This window comes from Protopterus annectens, chromosome 1.part0, assembly GCF_019279795.1.
Source record: "Protopterus annectens isolate FY-2018-M chromosome 1.part0, PAN1.0, whole genome shotgun sequence".
Taxonomy (NCBI): domain Eukaryota; kingdom Metazoa; phylum Chordata; order Ceratodontiformes; family Protopteridae; genus Protopterus; species Protopterus annectens.
In genome coordinates this window covers 275,142,851-275,161,526 of record NC_056725.1, presented here as the reverse complement: position 1 = coordinate 275,161,526, position 18,676 = coordinate 275,142,851, and positions in this window count along the sequence as shown.

Below are 18,676 nucleotides of genomic sequence, written 5' to 3'. Positions count from 1 at the left end.
AGCAAGAAAGCAAAAAATATTGGTATGGAACAGTCATAAAATTACTTTTACTCAAGACTTGCCACACCAAATAAAATTGAATAGGCAGAGGTTAGCTCCCTTTTGTGCTGATTTAATTAAAAGAAATATAAGGTTTCAGATGAGATACCCGAGTGTCCTTTTATTTACATATAAAGAGACTAAATATTCAGCGAGTACACCGTCTGAAGCTAAAGATGCTTTTATTAAAGCCTTCAATTCTTATCCAGTGTTATAAAAATGTATTTGGTTAACTTTTAGTTTGCCTTACAATTGCGCTGTGGAGAAATGCTGTTCGTTTACAAGTGCTGATATATGCAAGTGTTTTATGCGAGTAATCATTTGTTCAGCATGAGTGGGTGTTCAAGGACTATTTATCTAGGCTGTCAAGATTTATCTTTTGGCGAATATACAAACAAAGTAAGTGAGCCTTGCTGTTGGTTTAACACTGGTTTTGGTGTGGCATGATTTCTTTGTTAACTTGAACTATAAAGTGAGAAAACTCGAATAGGCGTTGGATGACTGTATGATTTTTCAGATGCCAGTAAACAACATGGTGTTCCGGAATTGGTGACTGTAAATGGTGTCATGATTAGTTCTGGAGATTATTTTCCTGATACATTTCCTCCGTGTGGAGTTGCGTGAGAATTCTGGCTCTCATTTAACTGTAAAGGCGGAACTACTGCTTATGATTCTCTCGCTGAGATGCTGATATGCTTTGCTTCATGCGGTTCTCACTGCATGTAGTTTCCTACAGTGACAGTTCATTGTTCTAGACTTCATTCTCTAGTTATTTAAGAAATGGTGGATACATTTTCTACGTGTGGAGTTGCGTGAGAATTCTGGCTCTAATTTAACTGTAAAAGGTGGAACTTCTGCTTATGATTCTGTCGCTGAGATGCTGATATGCTTCGCTTCATGAGGTTCTCACTTCATGAGGTTTCCTACAATGTCAGTTCATTGTTCTGGACTTTATTCTGTAGTTATTTAAGAAATGGTGGTATAATTTAATATATATCTAATGTACTACTTGTTAATGTCTGCCTTAATACATGCGGTGGGGTCTGATTTACATGACTCAGTTAAGATATAAATGCTTCTCACAGTTTTTTTCTTGGGGTATTTGCAACTTTGTTCAGTATGTGCATGTATTATGTCCAGACTGCTTATATGTCGATTCTTTATCTTAAATTTTTAATTTTTACTAGTGTTGTTGAATACGCACTAAAATATAATCTTAAAATTTAAAATATAATCTTAAAGTTATTCCAGGTATGTACCATAAAAAGGTTTATATTTTATAAATAATATTTTTTCTTAGTTTTAATTTTTTTCTGAAAAATCGCATATTTATAGGTTATAGTTAGTTAAGCTAACTTCACCTTTTCTTTTATGTATGGCTAATTTCATTGTTCTGAATATGATCTCGTGGGTGTTGGTTTATGGGTTCTAACATGGCTGTGTCTTGGAAACAATGTGTGATGTATATATGTACATATTGTTGGAGTATTTGTTTGTTACTTAATTTTTATTCTTTCTTTTGTTATAACAAGAATTATTTTGCTAGCATTTCAAAAGCTTCACAGATGTATTACATATTATTTCCTTCCATTAGTTTTGTGGGGTGGGTAGGCACTGGGGAGGTATGGAAGGATTCTCTCTGCTGTCATATTTTGTTTTTTTCTTTGTCCCTTTTCTACTCTTGCCACTGTCATTTTGTGATTATAGATAAAGGAAAGTATGGTAAATATAGGAGAAGATTGAAAATAAAAGTCAGCTATGTATTTACGAATAAGAATAAGCGCTTTGGGTTTTTACAAAGTCACCATCTTTATTTTTTTTTTTTTTTTTTTAGGCTTTTCCTTTCTTCTATAATAGGTGTATACTAGGCCTACTAAGCTTATTGTATTATGACTTTATATATAGATTCGTGGAATATTAGAGGGTTGCAAAATAAGTCTAAAAGGGCGCTTATCTGTCACTTGATTTTTAAATCATATGCTAATATATGTTTCCTTCAAGAAACACATTTGTATGATAGGGATTGGGCAGGAGTAAGAGAAAAGAAATGGGTGAAACTTATTATTTCTTCAGGTAATAGTTCTAGTGCTAGAGGAGTAGCGATAATTATTAAAAAATCTTTCCAGGGTACCATACTTAATACAAGGTCTGATGTTAATGGTAGATGGTGTTTTTTCACATCTCAATTTCCTAATATTAATAAACCTATTCTATTTTTAATTTATATGGCCCGTGTTCTCAGCAATATATTTTTATTGCAGAAATTCATAATATTTTAGCAACCTTTAAAGACCATTATATTATAGCTGGGGTGATTGGAATGCTGTTATTGATCCTATTGTAGATCGTTCTAATAAATCCTCCTATTATTGGTACAATACCCAATCCTCCTCTGCCTTGGAGGATTTGATGTTTGACCTTAGTCTTACTGACCCTGTTTCTTTGAAGGACCAGATAACGAAAGAGGAGTTATACACTTATTATTCAAAATGCTCCAAATCTTGGTCAAGATTGGACTTCTTTTAATCTCGAATTTCTTACACACTTTGATATTGTTCTATTCTTGGATCCGAGATCCATCTCTGATCACTCTAAGATTTCAATAAATATTAACCCTATTCAAAAAAAAAATTCCCCCTCTAAATATAATATTTGGACACTCAATAATAATTTACTTTGTAATAAAGACATTATTCAGGAAATTAATGAAATACTATCTAATCTTACTCTTAATCTGGATAGTTCTGATATACCCTTAGATATACAATGGGCAGCCTGTAAAGCTTATATGAGAGGTATTTTAATTAATAAAGCCTCTTTTCTTAAAAGGAAATATAAAGACAAAGAAATGGAGCTTACAAATAAACTTCTCGAACTAGAAAAACAACAAAAAATAAATGTAGATCCCAATAGAGATAATTTAATAAATGACTTACAATTCCAATTACTACAACTACATAAACAGAACCTAACTATTTTTGAACAAAGGATGATTGCAACCTACTCTGAATGGGCACAAACTCCATCTAAATTTCTTGCAAAATTAATTAGAAACAACCAAGAACCTCCTAACATATCTCGGCTACACCTTAATAATAAGATTTATAACTCTGACCAAGAAATAATACAACTTTTTTCTAACCTTTTTTCTGACATATATTCTAATGGAAATACAAGTAGTACTACGCATAAAGATATGATTGAGTTTCTTAATTCTATTAAATTTCCCTCCATAAGTAAATGTCAAGGTGACTTGCTTTCAGCTCCTATAAGCCTACAAGAAATTCAAGAAGCTATCTCGAATCTTAAGGCAGGGAAATCACCTGGTCCTGACGGATTTACAGCTGAATTCTTTAAAACTTATAACTTATTGATTTCTTCTATACTATTAAAAGTATATAATTATGTAATAAAACATGGTATCTCAGATCTTTATTGGAATACTTCAAAACGATTTTAATTTTAAAAATCAAAAGGACAAATCAGATCCGCACAATTATCGCCCCATTTCTTTGATTAATATTGACATTAAAATTTTAGCCTCTCTTTTAGCAAATAGGCTTAGGAAAATTCTTCCTTCTATAATATCCAAGGAACAATCAGGCTTTATGTCAGGTAAACATACTTGGGATAATACCTTAACTTTAGATTCATTAATGCATATTCTGAAAAAGACAAAAATCCAATTTATGCCTTGATATTAGATGCTTTAAGGCTTTTGATAGGGTTAACTGGATGTTTCTTTTTCTTTCCTTATCATATTTCAATATTCCCTTCTTTCATAGATATGATTAAAGTTTTATATAATAACTCCTCGACTTGCTTGTGGATAAACAAAATTTTATCAAAACCAATACGAATAACTAATGGTACTAGACAGGGTTGTCCGCTATCTCCTTTCCTTTTTAATATATTCATTGAACCCCTATTTCTTTATATAAAATCAAATACAGTTCATGTGATTCCTAGAGTAATGAATACTATAGTTCCTTTGTCAGCTTTTGCTGATGATTTAATTATTTACTTTCAACTTCCTAACACTGATCTTCATAAGATTGAATCCTCCATTGAGATCTTTTCTAAAGCTTCAGATTATCAAGTCAATTTTCAGAAATCTCACATCTTTCCTATAAATCCTCAGGGGTATAATCCAAGTTATTTTCCCTTATCTTCCTTTAAAATTACTTTCGATATTAAATATTTAGGGATTTCCTTTAATCATAATGTTTCATCTACATTTCAAAATAATCTCCTTAAATCATGGTCCAAAATAACTCTCGATATTCTTAGGTGGCAGAAGTTGAAATTATCTCTCTTGTCTAAAGCTGCTATAATTAAAATGAATATTCTACCTAAAATTCTCTTTCAATTCAACTCTGTAGATCAGGTAATACCAAAGTCTTTTTTGACTAAAATATGTAGGGATTTGTCTAAATTTATCTGGTATCCAAAATCTGTGAGAATTGCATATAATAAACTAACTATTCCCAAATCGGGTGGAGGACTGGGACTGCCAAATTTTCAATTATACTACTTCATCATTTCGCAAGTAGGTTATTATGTATTTCCAAATTTAAGTTAGTGGATTATAATTCTTATCCCTTATGGTCTAAAATATGGTTTCAACATGTTATAAGTCTGAATTTGAACTGAGGCCCTCCCTTTTCTCGTAAAGATTCCTTTAAAAATCTCAAACTCTCAAATAATTTAAAACATAAGATTATTATTTTTCAAAACTTAATGAAACTTATAAATTTGGATAAAACCCTTCCCTTACTTCAACCCTTACATCTAAATCCTAATATTACAATTAATAATCTTCCTGTTAATCTTTCTAAATTCCCGTAAATTAAAAGCTTTGTGGTCTGGGATTTACTTAAACATAATAATGAATCATTTTCTAACCTATGTGTGATATTGAAGATAAATAAAAAATATTTATCGATAATCAGACAATTGAGAGATATTATTAAGTATAAATTTATACACCTTTTTGATAATGGACAAAATATATCCTTATTAGAATCTGTTTTGCATAATCTTACTCTACCCAAGAAAATGGTTTCTAATTCATATAAACTTATATCATCTATGATAAATAATAGTCCATGTCTTTTTTCAAACTATTGGAATAGTTATCACCCTCTTCTTTCACATGATCAGAAGCTTTTGTCTATAAAAAACACTATTAATTTCTCCCCATTTAAGAATCTTTTTTACACACAATTGATGATTAACAATAATACATATTTTACTCCAGCTAGACTAGCAAAAATTGACTCCAATAAATCTCCTTCTTGCTCCTGCTGCTCAGCACCCTATGCTGACTTATTTCATATCTTTTGGTCCTGTTATCATACTCATAAACTTTGGACTTCGTTAAAGGTCCGTCTTCAAAAAATGGGATACCACAAATCAACCCTTTGTTGGGAACTAGCCATCCTTCACATACCTATGTGTACTCTTTCTTTAGTTGATACCCATGTTTTGGTCTTTTTATGTTCTCTCATGAAACTGTACATCTCTAGAAATTGGATGGATCGTACTAAGCTTTGTTGGAATAACTTTAAATCATTGGTATTTACATACATGGCTGCTCATAAATTTATTAGTAAGAGTCCTAAGAAGAATGCCCTTTATCTAAAAATTTGCTCCAAAGTTAATACACTTCTCCTTATTTCTTTTTGATTTAATTCAGTGGTTTGTAGTTTTAATTCCAATATTTAGTACTATTTAATTACTGTTATATTATGTTTTTCTGACAGCTTGTGGGGTTGCTTGTTGAAATTTTGTGATTTTTATTAGTATACTGTGTATTTTATTTATCTTGTTATAACTTGTTTGGTTCTTATTGTATTAAAACAAAATTGCCAATAAAAATTTTTTTTTGAAAAAAAAAAAAATAAATTATTAAAAATTAAGAATTGCCACCTATGCCATGAAATGAATCCATGTTCAGTGTCTTTAAAACTGCATTTAATTCTCTTTGGGAAATTTAGTAATCTTAAAAGTCATTCTCAGGGATTCAATAAATTCTATGTAGGCTTCATGCAAAGCCATCATGAAGTTTACATAACAGCGTGAAGAGCAGCAGCACTAATCATATATTAATGCTGATCCTCACACTTACATGAATGCAAGCAATGTTTCATGGCCAGTTTGCCATGCAGAGCAGCACTAGCACAGAAAGAAGACACGTACAAGCTTGCCAACATGCAAACCTGCTTGGTGAGATTGTGCAGACAACTGCAATGACTACCAGGTGTGATAATACTGCAATAACAGCAGTATTAGCTCATTAAAGAAAAGTGTACCCAGTACAACAATTATTTGCAGAATGAAGCAATAGATGGGAGGGGGGGTCACTGGCAAGGGCAAACACAACTGAAACATAACACTAAGCAGGGAATGTGTGCTGATGAAAATGACCACAGACATGAATAACAGGAATAAAGAAATAGGAAAAGAGCATGATAAATATGGCAAGGTGCCCAAGATAGAATATGTCAAGGTAGGTACACTTCCAAAACTAATCAGTAGCATAATGTTAACCCCATAAGTATATAGCACAGTATGTATCACTGATTACAACTCATGAGTGAGTATATTCATATCATCACACAGGATAGTATGTATGTGACAGTCACAAAACATTACATGTTAATGGAGATAAAGGGTTGTCATATGAACATCACTGACATGCTCACTGGAGAGGACATTTAGCAAGGTCAGAATCTTAATAGGGGGTATATGCATATTGTGAAAATCTACAAAATGGTTTGGTTGAATATTACTGAAATGTCCATCATACCTCTCAACCAGTCATGGACACATATCAATAGACTCATGGCAAATGTAGATAGAAGCAGGCAAAATCAGGGACCATTTTAAAATATTAACACCATTAAATTGTGACACTGACAAAATATGTGAGTTTAAGTTATTATACATGTTCTTCAGGAACAGACATGCACAACTGTAATGATTGTTAGTATTCTATAAGAGGAATTCACCATGCCCTTCCCCCAAATGATTATTTTTATAGGAATTAAGAGAGACAGTGTTAAACCTGGAGTTGAAATAAGGCAAAATCCTGGCCAGCTGAGAGGTTTTCCTGACACATAAGCCACAATCCACACCTGCAAGAACCAAACCCATGGCATAAATGTTGCCAATGAGGTGTGCATTTTCTGGGTGCAACACAGAAAGATGTATCATACATGCATCTTTTAGAACACCTTGAACGTAAGTCTCCACTGTCAAATCCTAATGGATATACATCCCAAAGAATAGTTCTGTACAGCTGACAAGATGTGTGGGACCTCACAGTGCCAAATGTATCAGCCAAATGGGTAACAGCACTTATAAAGAACACACTATTATGAATGGAATCCCTACACACAGCTGGGTACTGCATGCATCTCTCATGAGTAATAGCAATGGATATTGCCTGAAGCATCTGCAATTGATGTGTGAATTAACAAGTGATCCATTATCATGAATGGTAGAGCAGTATGTGAGATAAATGGCAATGCATCAACTATGCCCATGTGCACAGAAACTACAGGGGTGCAAAGTCTAGCATCAATGAGCGAGGAAGCTGTCACTGTGATATTGTTCACTTACAAAACAATAAATGGAGCACACTCGATAATCACGTCAGACCTCTAGATATGTTGACAAACTGTTGAACAGCAACCAAAGTAGAGAAAAAAATGGCCACACAGTCAGATGGTATTTTTTAAGCTTTCTTCCACTTTAATGTCACGTGGACTTCTTCAGAAAAACCAGGACGCCTCCCAACGTCCTGGTTTTATAATCATTAGACAGGAAATGATGTTGTAATCATGAACATTATTGTTTACATTCAAATATCAAAATGAAAAACACTAAAATAACACTTTAGTAAAAAATTGTTATTTATCATTACTGATTTTTAAAAATGACATGCTTTAAAAAAACTTTTTCCTTTATGATTGTCAATGTAACACCTTATTTAACATTGACATGAATTTATGACTGCTGGCCATGTAAAACGAAATACATGCATGACCAACTGATACCATAATGACTTAAAATTCCAACAATGTATGAATACATATGTGTATAACAGAAGCTAATGTAGCTGAAAAGAACTACTATGTAATAATGACTCCCTGTGCTGAAATACCTCGTAAACTTCTATGATGAATAAATGGCTATCTGACGTGAACTAATGGTTGTGTCAAAACTTAGTCTGTCCGATGTGTCTCCCTTGTTGAACCATGTTGGAATGTGAACGTGTCCATTGGGCCATGTCCTTTACAACCCAACTAACTCCTGTGGTCCCTTAATGTGACCACATATGCGCTCCTGAGCGCCTCACTCCTAACGTCCTCATACCTACCAAGGACACATGACACTACAACACTAATCTCTCCGTTGTTGCCCCCAGTAAATACCTGGGCGCCTATCTACCCCCATAAATGTGCAAGTCCACTAACGACCGCACTTATATGTGTGTATGTGTGTTATCCACTAACACCACCAAAAACATCCATGTGTGTAAGATGGAACCAATCCGAACTCATTCAAAAGAAATTGTGACTGATCCATACACCTATCCAGTCTTGTTACGTGTATGGAATCAAAGAATTTTTTGGGGCTCTTGACTTTTTCATGAAATCCACAAATGAATTTTCATAATATCGAAATGGTCATGGGGAAAACCTCATATACCTAATTGAAATATATTCAAATACTTTGAAATTATTTTCTGTTGTTTAAGAAGCATTTGATGTTTATCCCTTCATTTAGACCAGGGGGTTCATCGGCCCCTAAACACAACTGCCATAATGACTCTTTTTGCTCTAATTTATTGTTCAAATCTCCCTTTAGTAGACATTTGTCTACATGGTCTAAAGCAAAAAATTCAAATTTCTTGAAATCTAAACACTCCTGTGAGTGTCTTGCCAAAGAATTATTCCTATCTTTATTCTTAATGGCCAAATTGTGTTCGTAGATCCTATGTTTGAGCATTCTTTTAGTTTTCCCCACGTAATAATTGTCACAAGTTGAACAGGTGGCTAAATAAACCACGTATTCACTGTTACAATTATAGAACTTTGTGCCCAAAATGTCCTTTTTATGTGCTTCAGTGTCACAAAAGAAGTGTTTGTTATATGTCTACACTGTCTACAATTCTGACAAGCAAAAGTTCCCTTCTTTTTACTAATGTCCCTAGTTGGTACCACTCTTTTTTTATGATCTATTTCTAACATGCTCTTTAAATTGATGACATTTTTATATGTGAAACATGGTTTAATACCTACACATGCCATAAGATCTCTGTTCCCTAAAATGATGCCCCAATTTCTTTCTATAATACCTCTGATGTTCCCCAACTGATTGGAAATTGGGAGAGGGAAAGCTATGTGGAAATCTACATGCTTATCTCTACTTGAAGTGACACCTATTGAAACTTCTTCCATGTGCATCATTCTATTGCTCGACAATATTGGTCCAGCTACTCCATTACGAAGCCCTTGGACTTCGTTTTCAATCCTCTTTATCATATGTTTTTTGTAGCCTCTAGCCAAAAATAAATGTCTTAACTGTACTAGCTCTTCCTGGTATATATTGTCTTCAGATGTCAGTCTGCTGAGTCTGATTATCTGACCCTTGATGACATTTCTTTTCATGTGGGTGGGGTGCAAACTGTCTTTGTGCAGATATTGATTGGTGAAACAAGGCTTTCTATAAATTTTACTATGTAGGATATTTTTTGTGGAATCAATATAAAGGCTGATATCCAAATAATTGATGCTTTTGCCATATCCACTATGTTTGAATATCAAAAAATTGGTAGTTTTATTCAAATCTTCGACCATAGTTTCAAATTCAGTTTTATCTCACACCCATGCAAATACCAAATCATCTATGTATCTTCCATAGAACATGGCCTTGCCAAAATGAGGGTGTTTTTTGAGGTATTCCTGCTCCCAGTCTGCCATAACGATGTTGGCGAAAGCTGGTGCAACTCTAGCCCCCATCGCTACACCAGAAATTTGCTGGTAGATCTTATTGTCAAACTCAAAAAAATTATTATCGATCTCGAACGAATGGTTGCCAGGCATGCCACTTTAAGCCTGGAGACACAGTATTTGACTGAATGTGTTTCCCGTAACTTGGTACCAAAGAGTCACAGGACAGCAAAATACCCCAATTGCGTCAGTCCTGGAGATGAATTATGTTTGAAATTGACTGAATTATACAACGATACGGGCATTTCTATGATGCGGATCTTGTTGGGAAACTATGGTCGAAGATTTGAATAAAACTACCAATTTTTTGATATTCAAACATAGTGGATATGGCAAAAGCATCAATTATTTGGATATCAGCCTTTATATTGATTCCACAAAAAATATCCTACATAGTAAAATTTATAGAAAGCCTTGTTTCACCAATCAATATCTGCACAAAGACAGTTTGCACCCCACCCACATGAAAAGAAATGTCATCAAGGGTCAGATAATCAGACTCAGCAGACTGACATCTGAAGACAATATATACCAGGAAGAGCTAGTACAGTTAAGACATTTATTTTTGGCTAGAGGCTACAAAAAACATATGATAAAGAGGATTGAAAACGAAGTCCAAGGGCTTCGTAATGGAGTAGCTGGACCAATATTGTCGAGCAATAGAATGATGCACATGGAAGAAGTTTCAATAGGTGTCACTTCAAGTAGAGATAAGCATGTAGATTTCCACATAGCTTTCCCTCTCCCAATTTCCAATCAGTTGGGGAACATCAGCGGGATTATAGAAAGAAATTGGGGCATCATTTTAGGGAACAGAGATCTTATGGCATGTGTAGGTATTAAACCATGTTTCACATATAAAAATGTCATCAATTTAAAGAGCATGTTAGAAATAGATCATAAAAAAAGAGTGGTACCAACTAGGGACATTAGTAAAAAGAAGGGAACTTTTGCTTGTCAGAATTGTAGACAGTGTAGACATATAACAAACACTTCTTTTGTGACACTGAAGCACATAAAAAGGACATTTTGGGCACAAAAGTTCTATAATTGTAACAGTGAATACGTGGTTTATTTAGCCACCTGTTCAACTTGTGACAATTATTACGTGGGGAAAACTAAAAGAATGCTCAAACGTAGGATCTACGAACACAATTTGGCCATTAAGAATAAAGATAGGAATAATTCTTTGGCAAGACACTCACAGGAGTGTTTAGATTTCAAGAAATTTGAATTTTTTGCTTTAGACCATGTAGACAAATGTCTACTAAAGGGAGATTTGAACAATAAATTAGAGCAAAAAGAGTCATTATGGCAGTTGTGTTTAGTGGCCGATGAACCCCCTGGTCTAAATGAAGGGATAAACATCAAATGCTTCTTAAACAACAGAAAATAATTTCAAAGTATTTGAATATATTTCAATTAGGTATATGAGGTTTTCCCCATGACCATTTCGATATTATGAAAATTCATTTGTGGATTTCATGAAAAAGTCAAGAGCCCCAAAAAATTCTTTGATTCCATACACGTAACAAGACTGGATAGGTGTATGGATCAGTCACAATTTCTTTTGAATGAGTTTGGATTGGTTCCATCTTACACACATGGATGTTTTTGGTGGTGTTAGTGGATAACACACATACACACATATAAGTGAGGTCGTTAGTGGACTTGCACATTTTTGGGGGTAGATAGGCACCCAGGTATTTACTGGGGGCAACAACAGAGAGATTAGTGTTGTAGTGTCATGTGTCCTTGGTAGGTATGAGGACGTTAGGAGTGAGGTGCTCAGGAGCGCATATGTGGTCACATTAGGGGACCACAGGAGTTAGTTGGGTTGTAAAGGACATGGCCCAATGGACACGTTCACATTCCAACATGGTTCAACAAGGGAGACACATCGAACAGACTAAGTTTTGACACAACCATTAGTTCACGTCAGATAGCCATTTATTCATCATAGAAGTTTACGAGGTATATCAGCACAGGGAGTCATTATTACATAGTAGTTCTTTTCAGCTACATTAGCTTCTGTTATACACATATGTATTCATACATTGTTGGAATTTTAAGTCATTATGGTATCAGTTGGTCATGCATGTATTTCGTTTTACATGGCCAGCAGTCATAAATTCATGTCAATGTTAAATAAGGTGTTACATTGACAATCAGAAAGGAAAAAAAAGTTTTTTTTAAAGCATGTCATTTTTAAAAATCAGTAATGATAAATAACAATTTTTTACTAAAGTGTTATTTTAGTGTTTTTCATTTTGATATTTGAATGTAAACAATAATGTTCATGATTACATCATTTCCTGTCTAATGATTATAAAACCAGGACGTTGGGAGGCGTCCTGGTTTTTCTGAAGAAGTCCACGTGACATTAAAGTGGAAGAAAGCTTAAAAAATACCATCTGACTGTGTGGCCATTTTTTTCTCTACTTTGGTTGCTGTTCAACAGTTTGTCAACAGTTTCATTTGGGTTGCCGAAGTTTTTTTTTGTTTCACCTCTAGATATGTGCCACACAATCACTGCCCCCCTGACATTGTCAGTGAAAATGTTTATACTGCCACGAAATCCTGACATGCATGCATATGCATTCATGCAAACTTTCACACTATCAATACTGATGTGATGTACTGGTATGTCTGTGATGCTGTACAGTCACACTATAGCTGTACCTTGGATACAATTGGACTTCGCATGTTCCCAAGTTCATAGGAGAGTATTAGGCTAATGTTCCAAAATCCCTTAAAAGTCCAGCCATATTTAACATGAGTTTTACAATTTAAAATAGCTGGTTCAATGATGTTCACACATGCATGAGCCTATGCTATGTTATCTAAGACCAACTGCCTCTATCCATGAAGGACATGGGTGCAATATCAGGAGTACAATTACTATTAGCCATCTACTGATTTAGGTTGCACTTGAAGAGGGTCAGGAAAGGCCTTTGCTTTACATGAATATGGCATTTGTTCTAGAGAAGGGGTAATGTCTGACAGAAGTGTCTATTTCTCCAGCATTATTTATTAAGTCAGAGGCTAGGGTAACATCCTTGGAAGGAGTTACCCTCATGAAGTTTGATTTACCAATGTGTAACATTTCCATTAGGGCTGGATTAGAGACTACCCGGTAGGCAAGACACAGATCAGCCCTTAGTAGTCTATAGGGGACAGAAACAGTGATTGGGCTTTCAATCTTTCCACATAGGACTTGTTTTTTACACCCTGTATTTTCCTTGTGCAAAACCTCTGGTGTTGCTTGAAGATGTATGATGAGGTACATACACAAAGGTGCATTGTTCTCAATTATTGGTCTGATGAGGGTCAAGTACAATGTAATCATAATGCCCTTTGCTATGGAAGCTGTGCTCATACTTATTCGTTGTGCCACATGGAAGGGATTTATCATAACTTGGACACATGGTAGTCAAACTTCTGATTACTATCTACTTCAGTATCAAGATCATGTACCACTGGGTATGCTCATGGAAGTGTGCTGTCTATATTGTAATTAGCTTGGGTATTTGCTTTCCAAAAGGGAATAATAATTTCTTCAGCAAACAACAAATCCTTTGGTAGCTGGGGAAAAAAGTGCTCCTGTAAGTGTATCAAACACATACACATCAATACAGTTCAACGAAGCAAAGGAGCAACAACACGGCTTTCTTTAAATATAATACAAATATATAGGCCTTATTAATGAAAAGGTGAGTACATTTGTGTCTCCTGGCACTTCATCAGACAATTGAATTTTAAAATCATACCATATAAAAGGCTTTTCATTCATTACATCATTTCTGGCTCATCCAATCATTTGTCTGCATCAATCAAGTAGCAACTACATAAATAATGTAGTGTATAGTAAAATATATGCGATATATATAAATATGCTCACACAATCTAATTCATCTTCACATAAAACAAATTCAGCATATTAAAACATTATTACAAAAAAGATAAAATCCCAATAAAATACAACCTTGAACATCATATTTCATATTTGCAATTGTTGAGAGATATCAATAGGTGGCAGCAGAACTGTTGATCTAATCAAAACACAGAATTCTCTGCCCTAATCACCCTAGTGCTTATACTTAAAGTAAACTTCAAAACATCTTACAAAAACTTACATAGAGACTAACCAATAAACACTTTGTATCCCTATAACTTTCATTTATGCTGGTACATTCATATATGGCTGAAAGTACTTTTTAGTATTAAAGTCAATCAAGTGACTTAGAGATGGTGGGGAATTCTTATTGCAACTCATTACTGACTCTTATCTTAATAATGTGTATGGAATATTCTCCTGTATTGTTTAATAATCGTAATGCTTCAATGGTCTCTCTATCAGAAAGGGTTTCAGTGATACTTTTTCATTAGGTCCATAGCCTCTATCGGCTTGCAGCCTAACTACCATCTAGTCTCACATTTTTCAGTGTAGTTCTTAAAATTCCCTAATCTTACTCCTTTCCTTACCAGTTCTATTGCCATAAATATAAACTTGTGTAAAATGTGTCTAGCCTGGACATTCCCCTCATCTTCTCTATTCATGGCATAAAGTTGCTCCCTGACTCTCTCTCTGAGTGTTCTATTAGTTTTTCTGACGTAAAAACAAGGACATTCAGTGCACCTGGAATAAGTCCCTCGATTTACAGTTGGCAAAATGTTTGAATACATATATTTTATGGGTAGTAGGATGTATAAATTTGTTGTCACCTGCCATATATAAGCAAAAATTACAACATCTACATCCAAAAGTCCCTGTTCTCTCTGATACAACTTTAGTGTCCACCTCCTTTTCATAACAAAGTAATCTTTTAAGGGATTTATTATTTCTATAAGAATATCTTAGCTTGTCTCCAACTATATTTCTATTTTTTTCATCAACTAATAAGATTTCCCAATTCCTCTTAATAATATAATTTATGGCTCTATTATCCATTGAAAAAGGTATCACTACCCTGCAATTATTGTCTGATCTCTTTCCTCTTATAAGCACAGTGTATTGTTCCATATCTTTCTTTCCTTTAAAATAGGGCCTACACTTTTGTCCCCTATCAATAAATTATGCATCACTTAACTTCTCACACTCATGCCTCCTGTAACCCCTCTGTGATAACTATTTTTGTAGTGCCTGTAATGCCTTTTCACAACTGGCATCCATACTAGTAAGTCTAGAGATGCAAAGTCCCTAACCATGGATTGTATTGTACACATGCGGTGGCTGCATGCTTGTGCGGTACAGGAGACTATTGCTCCTGCATTCTTTCCTAAACATGTCTGAATGTATTATGCTTGCCTCTATAAATAGCATAACATCTAGGAGGTCTATCCTATTTACACTCCACTTACCTAAAAATTTTAAAAAATCTGTGGTGTTGTTAACATACTCTATAAACCCCTGTAATTTTTCTTCCGTCCCAGTCCAAATGAAACAAACATCATCTACAAACCTTTTGTTGAAGGGAATGTACCATCTCCTTCCTTCTACTTCTGTAATATAAGTGCTCTCCCAATGTGCCATCACTATATCCGTATAGGAGTTAACGCATGATGTTCCCATCGCTACTCCTTTCATTTGTAGATAATATTTCTGATCAAACGAAAAAACATTATTGTTCAAGACTAGTTCTAATAATAGACACAACATCAACATTTTATCCCCCTCTATCTCATTTTTAATAAGGAACAACCTCACATACACTATCCCTATATCATTCAGAATTGATGTAAATAATGGCGTCACATCTAGAGTGACTAATATGCAATTCTGATCATAACAGTCAGAGAAAGCATATTCTGCTAATGTTTCCAAAAATTCCTTGGTATCCCTAACAATAGTTGCTACCTTATTCACAACTGACCTCAAACTCTTTTCTAAGAAGATGGACATAGCTTCTGTTACCCATCCCCTGCTGGACACGATAGGTCTGAGGGGTGAATTCGAGGGATCCTTATGGATCTTAGGGAGCCCTCTGAATGTAGGAATCTTATCTTCAAAAGAAACCTCTACTGATCCAACCACAGTTATCTGAATACCAGTAAAGTAATGATCAGTTAAGGATTAGTTGTATTGACTTTCATCCAATTCAGAAAGAGAGACATGATCATTGAAATAAATAACAATGCCCTTTCTTCCTATAAAAACAAAAACAAAGAAAATTACTTGGACTATAACTTTCTGTGCTACTATACCTCATTGGTCTGATGCAGAGGGTGCATTGGTCTTGGGCCTGGTTTAAATAATGCAGGCATTGCTGCTGTTTGCTGGAATTAAAACTCAGAAGCACAGCCTGCTTGTATTAAGGCTAACCATAATAATGAATAACAAGTAAACTAAATGATGGTGAGGAAAATTCCTACCAGGCTAAAACCAAACCCTCAAACTTTGTAAAATAAACAAAAAGCACACATACTAGGACCACCTAAGAAAAATGTTATACACTAATTATTATAAGCTCAAATGTATAACAGCATAGCCAAAAACACAGTTAATGAATGTAATATCAGCACTAATAATTCCTATCTGTGAAATGTGTAAAAGTCTAAATAATCAGTAGGTTCTATCTCACCTAAAACCTTACCCCTTGAGTTTCATTCACCTGTACCACAATCCTTCACTAATCAAACTAAAATGTTTTATGTTAAAGCTATATCAAATCATTTTCAAATCTTCTTAGAAATAAGACAATTAAGTTTAACCAAAATTAGGCTGCTCATTAACCTTATGCATACCTTCCATAAAGAGCCACCTTAAGCAAAAACACTTCAAATCTATCGTTCTGAATCCAAGCAACAGCAATATTTTAGTGATACATGACTTTGTTGTCAAGCACACTGGCTTATCATTAACACGGCTGGACCAGGAAGAGGAGGTTACAGTGAGTTGTCTTTTAGGCACAGGGCCTCTGAACTTACAAGGGCCCTAAGGACCCTAGCTCATGACAAGTGTGACAACCAATAGAAAAACCACCAACCAGGGGTAAAATAAAAACTAATAAATAAAAGCCTCAAATGAACCAACAAGTCAGCAAGGGAAATTGTAAAATTAGTGTACCACACTGTTTATTAGCCGCTTTTGTCATAAGACTTCTTCATAACTTCTGAAGAAGTCTCTTGACAAAAGCAGCTAATAAAGAATGTACTATGCTAATTTTATGATTCTATTCGCTGAGTTTTTGGTTCATATGAGGTTTTTAATTATGACAACCACCTCTAAAGCAAAATAAAGTAGTTCCTTAAATTATATAGTAGTTATACTAGATTCAAAACTCTTCTTACTAGGGAGAAAATCAAAAGCACTATATAAAAAAATAAAAACATTATTAGGCGGACTAAAAGAGGCCAATAACCTAACCTGGGCTCTAAAACAAAATATTGTTAAAATCTTTCTTTAGCTATGCTAAAAAAACTACAAAAGCATTGCTCTGAACTTATTAATAAAGATCTCCTATTCTGATCCACTAGGCATAGTCAATATCCTAATAAATGAATTTAGTGAAAACGTCACCCACAAGACTTCTGTCCAAAGCTGTGAAATACATGAATCTCTTTCTGCTATAATTATCTCTAAAGATATGTTACTGAAAGTGCTGAAGAAGATGAAGAATACTTCCTCCATAGAACTTCATAAAATGCCAGGTTGCTTAATTGTGTTAATCATGCCCTTACAAACCTACTTGTTCAACTGTTTAACCCACGTTTAGCAACTGTTTTTTTTTCTTTGATGAGGGATATACAGTAGTGGCGATGTCTCTCCAAAATAGGCTCCTTACAACTGACTGAGATGAATCAAGTACTATCAGCCTTACAAACCTTATCTGAAAAGCAATGGTGCATATTGTAACTGACCATGTACACTATGGTATCATAAATTTTATATGACTTGACCCCCAGAAGCTCAGCTTTGTGAAGGATAGACCATGTCTACTGAATCAGATAACCTCTTTGAAGAGGTTGCAGAGATTGTAGATACTGGCTATCTGGTACACACTGTATATCTTTAATTGGTCAAAGCCTTCAACATGGTTCCACATTCTGGTATAATACAGAAGATAAATTCTTTAAAAATGTGCCCATATGTGATAAGATGGATAACAAATAGGCTGAAATAACCCATGCAGTGTGAGCTGGAGGCACTTCATTGGAATGTGCAAAAGTGACCAGTGGTGTCCCTCGGGATTCAGTGATGGGATCTCTCCTTTCTGGCACTGACTTCTCGGATCTTCATGCACAGATCTAAAGTATTTGGCTGACAAAGACTGCAGACAGCTACAAGATAGGTTTTATTAAGACACCTTAAAGCATCCAAACTTTTCTGAGTGAACTCTATTAGTAAATCCTTGGCGTGCTTGAAATGGGTACAAATTGAATGCTACACACATAGCGCTGTCACTTTTGGTAGATAACCTCAGACCTCATCATACTCAACAGATAGCATAACATTACAAAATTAAAATGAAGTCAGGGACTTAGGAAGTTGTGATGATAATCCTTATCATTTGACCATCATGTGACAATATTTGTCATGAAGTCCTTTTATTTAGAACTGGTAAATGCTAGGGAATATCATCAAGGTCTAAAAAGATAATCACTCCTTTACACTC